This window comes from Notothenia coriiceps, unplaced genomic scaffold (genome assembly GCF_000735185.1).
Source record: "Notothenia coriiceps isolate Sejong01 unplaced genomic scaffold, NC01 NC01_scaffold00018248, whole genome shotgun sequence".
NCBI lineage: Eukaryota > Metazoa > Chordata > Actinopteri > Perciformes > Nototheniidae > Notothenia > Notothenia coriiceps.
Window position 1 is genome coordinate 414,122 of NW_011350949.1, and position 5,609 is coordinate 419,730.

Sequence of the window (5,609 nt, forward strand, 5' to 3'; positions counted from 1 at the left end):
CACTGTCCCCTCCATCTCCCTGCTGTGATGAATGTAAAATTGATAATGACTCATTAATATGCGTATAGGGAAAACCCATTGACTACCTCAGCAGATACTGCCACTTGTTTTGGGGAAATTAATTTAATACCTAGATCAGTAAAGCACCATGATCACAGCCCTAGCCCTAATTTGCATATTAATGTACCATAGAGCATGCGGCCTGAAATGTTTATGGACGGGTGGGGCTGAGGCAACTGTTTTTAATTACCTTTACTTTGTATTACTCTCAAGGTGACAGGGGTGGGTCCCTGTCGCGTCGCAGTGGAGGCTAGAAAAGGCTGCATTTCTCCGGCGGGAACTTCTGCCTTTTTATTAAAAATACATTTTGTGTCTCTGCTCACCCAGGAGAGAAGTGGTGGGATTTTTTTTGCAAGTTGAAGAAAAATAATCACACCAAAACGAATGCACCCTCATGGCTTTTCTTTTTTTAGTGCTTTCACTTTGAGGCTTTTGTGGTTGCTCTAATACATGTATACCTAAACGTGTATTAAATTCCCAGCCTCAATATGTTTTAATGCATGTATAAGGTATGGTGAACACCTTTTATGAATGTGTGTGGGCATGATAAAGATGTATGGGAAGTTTAAAACAGAATACATTACAGTTTATTCTATAGGCATGAATTATACAACAGCTTTAAGAAAGGAATGTGATCTTGCACGTGTCTCAACCTAGAGCAAGAATCTGCACATCTGTAGGCGGAGGGGGAGAGAGGGAGAGAGGAAATGAGAGAAGAACAATAGATGTGTGATAGAAAGATGGTGTTGTATTTGATGCTACATGAGGTACCATCAAAAGAACCTAAGGAGGGGTGCAAAATGTCCTCATTGATTTATCACAAATGTTATAACAGTAGTACTACTACTTCTACACTGAAAATACAGTATGAAATACACAATTTTATCAAACTGTTGCCTAGGTTTCTATTCGGAGCGTTGCGCCAATGATATTACAAACTAGCAGATCAATATTGCATAAACTACCAAGCAGATTTAACATACAGTACGGGACATTCAGCCATGTTGAATAAATTGAGGAACCACTGATATCCTTACTGAAGAAGATATACTCAAGACAAAATGTTATAACTCTGTACACCCACACATTAGATGACATTGTAATGTATAGACTGTAACTTAATCTTCAACCACAGGGAGCTAGTTTTGATTCATGATGTAACTTAAAACTAATCTTTAGCTTCATAAAATCCCTTCTAGAGATGGAGAACTAGCATCCTCAGTAAACACTGACTTTGTGTTGCATTGGAGAGCTGTTTTCAGTGTCTATGTTTATTGTATCGCTCCCTTCGGTAAACCATACATAAAATACAGAAGAAAAGTGCACATGGTACATTTACTGCATTTTCTTTTTTATGATTTGTTACACCTATGGTATTCCCAGTATTACCGCCATATGAAATGAAAGGGTAACACTAGATTATGTTTATCCATCAGATAGTAAACAACCAAAATTACATTTTCAGTGTCTTTTTATATACATATATCTTTGTATATTCACAGTGTTTACAGCTGTGGTGTCCGGTCAAATTTGGCAACACCAAAGCAAGGGTGGAGGAACTAATGTGACAGGAGGGTCATATAGTTGATACATGATTATTTCATTATCTAGTCCTGTACCTGTGCATCCTTCAACCTCAAGTTGGAGGCTATGTGCCAGGGGGGTTGTAAAAGCAGCAAGTTTATAGCCCCCAGCAGGTAATTGCTTCCCTTCAAGAATAATTCTAAATCCTGACATAAGATGGCTTGGATCAATTGTAACTGTTGAGACCATGAGAGAGCTTCAAAAGCTTTGTCTACTAGTTTGGTCAATCTTATCTTTGCTCTCTTTGCCGAGGTCACATGTTCCCTTTGACCCTTATTGACGGCGGGCATGATTCCAAATTGGGACAGAGCCAGAATCAATGACACATCCGCTGAAAATGCATTCATCGCATTCATGGTTAATAATTTCTGCATTTGTTTCAACAGTTCCTCAAGCAATGTGCTGTTTCTACAACATTTTCACAGATTATGGTTGAGATCTTAACATCTTGAGACAAGAGAGTCCCTGGAAAAAAATAATTCAAATAAAGAAGGGCAGAGGGACCCCAAAGCGGTGGTCAAGTGATGAACAGGGAAAAAATGCACTGTGATTTCTGCATTGAATGAATAATTTTCAAAAGAACAAAAGAGAGAAAAACATGAATTGTGCTTTTATTTTTAGCTTCTGCCAGTTTTTTTTTCCGACGCTATGGTTGTACAGATCATCCCCTGAAAATAATGCAGACAATGCTCTCCTATAACATTTGTTTTGACATTGGTTGAGTGGAATCAGATCGTTTGTGAAGTTATTCTCAAGTTCTGTAGACAGCTCCTTTTTGAATGTGTTGTTTTAGTCTACACCTAGTTTTAAATAAATCAATGATAGTCGTAGAGAATAATAAAGAAAAGCAGAACATTGATTATAAGTTAATAATATCAGTAATTATAATTATAATATAATTCAAACCTGTAGCGGTGTCCTTGTAGATCTTACTTACTGTGTTTAAGTCACATGCACTATACCTGTTTTTGGTGAGTACTTTTTCATCTCTTTTGAAAACATTATTTCGTAGCAGAATAGAGAGAGGCAAGAGGAAAGAGGGAAGGGAACTTCTTCTGAGTGCACCCTCATCTCTTTTGATCTTCTGGGGGAGAGAACAGCATCGTGTCTCACTGACGTACAGTAGAGGATGCCTGTGATCTGACAGTCTTCTCACCTAACATGGATTTTACTTTGTCTGTCACTCTATCCTTCTCCATCACAGCCCCTTACTTCCCTTGCCAGAACTTTCTAATATAGAGTGGTGATTTTGAAGTCTCCTATATTCTATTGCAGCTTATGATCCGACCTGCATTTCATATTCTGGGAGTGTTCCCTGCCTGAAAACAGGAACTATTTTTATAAGCACCTCCATCATGTTCTGCAAAGTTTAAATATATCTACCTGAAATCCATGATAAATACAAACAAACTGGAGCCATGATTGAAAATTGTAGATACATCTGTTCTGAATAAAATTAAGGTGTGCTTTGTCCAGGATGACAAATACTGCCTAGCATAAAAGCCGATGTTAGATAAAAAGGAAAACATATCAAGTGATTATTTTTTGTTTATTTATAATAGCTTTAGGTCTGTGCTGCAAAAAGTATTGATTTGTGCTTTTGGGAGTCCTTCCAGTGTTCTAAAGGAAGACAATTACATCATGCATGCTGACAACTGAACGTGTCAAAGTCTACAGACATGTGCATCCATTTTAGATGACTCACCCCACTCCTGCCATTACAGTGATTGATGGCCAGAATAAAGAAATAGTGGATGACACGTATTTGGGAGCTATACAAGACATTAAACATACATTTTAGTATGGTTTACAAGAAACACATGAGTGTCTCTTTTGTCTCGAGATGCTCTGAAAGTTCCAGGTTGACAAAACAATGATTTTATTACTCTTTTATTGAGTCTGTGCTCATTTAATCTTTTATCTGCTGGTATCAATCTGTCAAAGTCAAACACAGAAATGTACTCAATAAGGTGGTTAATGTCTGTGGCAAAATAACTGGCACGGCAAAGAAAACACTGCAGGATCTTCACAACAAGTGGTATAAACGTTATCAGAATAAAATAAAAATGTATTTTGTCTGAATGTTCCATCTGTTACATAATCTTTTACTGTGTATGTTTTTTTTTTAAATTGTTTTTATTGGTCTTTGGTGTTTTATGTATGCATCCCACTGCTGCAAAACGAATTGCCTCGCCGGGGACAAATTGTTATTGATTGACTGACGCTGTGCTTAAATAGTCCAACAGCTTGTAAACAGAGTCAGTTCATCCAAAGAAACTATGAAAAGAGCTGTTGTGGATCTTGCAGTGGGAGAATTTAAACACTGGAAGTTATACACACTGTACGTATCTCTGAGGAGTTAGTGGGACATTAAGGCTCTCAGCCCAGCATAGGCCTGGGTCACACCAACCTTAAAAACAATGAGCTAGCTTACCCTTTTTCACCTGGAAGGTTTCTCATTCCTCTAATTCCCCTCCTCGACTCCTATCCTCCTGTCTTAGGCCCAATCCCAAACCACGCCCTACACCCTACCCCTACACACTCCCCCTCTGTGACGGAGTGAACTCCGTGGAGTGACACATGAGGCTCCCTCCTGTCAGATGGAGGGAGTAAATACAGCAGGAAGCTTTGGGACAAACTCCCCTCTCTCCGGCAGAAACAGGAAATGCCGTAACGGCCTAACAACGGTTTCAAATCAGCATCTCTTTGACAAAAAATGCAAATGAATAACTCAAATAAAACTCCTCCTAACATCTTTAATTGTGTTAATAGCTTTTTTTGTAAAGCTCTTTTGGTTTTAAACCTGATTTTTATAAGCATCTTAGTTTTTACAACAGTCTGTAAATATACACAACTTTATAATAAAATGCACACATTTACCTTTTTCTAGACTAAACACAGGTATGATCCTTAGTTAAAAAAATAAGAGGTTATCATGAGGTTGTTAACATCGCAGTTTATCAGTGGATGTTTGCTGGAACTACTTGTAAACAGCGTGTTTCCTGGCGGACACACACAGCGTTGAGACCGGTCAGGTAGAGACCGGTCTCAAGTCAGCACCAATGCAGACTCGCTGTTTGATGGCTTGATAGCCCACTCCCCCTCCACACTCGTTGGTTTGGAACAGCACTTAATGTGGCGGACCCTCCGCGCGAACGCGCAAACAGAGGGGTAGTGTGTAGGGGTAGGGTGTAGGGCGTGGTTTGGGATTGGGCCTAGATGTCCTTTAATATGGCGCGCTGAAATTCATTTCTGGGTCACTACCGGAGGATCGAGGATTCAAGGAGTCGAGGAGGGGAAATTAGAGGAATGAGAAACCTTCCTGGTCCTTTGCAAGTCAACACAATTAAAGCCGGTTTAAATGTGAATTTCCAAATAGTATTCATAAAGTTTGACAAGGCCCAGAAAAGGTCGCTGTGGAAATGCATCTTTCTGAAATTGTTTTGCTGTTGCTCATGTACCGGACTGTAAAATATGAGGCATGTAATGCTTAATTTACATAAAAGCAGACACCCTACTATTTAATCTTGTTATTTACATTTATTTACAATTTCATGTTCACCAAGCTTCGTTACAAGTATCTACTGATATTTAGTTTGTGTGCAGTTATACAGTTTAACCTGTAGATGGTGCTCTACACTTACATTGGCTAGAGGTCTGACGTTCTGGTTTGGGATAAGAGCGAAGAAGTCAAGGGATTGCCAGAACATTCTATACGCTAACGTGTGTGACTTCTTGTCGGTAGAAGACATTACTTATAGGTACACCAATTAAAGACTTTTTCCTGAGGAAGTCTTGTGTAATTGTTGTACTGGAGTGGAACTATGACAATAGAGAAGATGTCACGCGCTAAGCGATGGAGAGGTTCGTATAAGAGGACTTCGGATGAGTGTAGAATTAGACTGATGGGTATGATGTCCGTAGAGTATAGTAACGCAGTGCTGGGCAGCCATAGCGATTGCGTC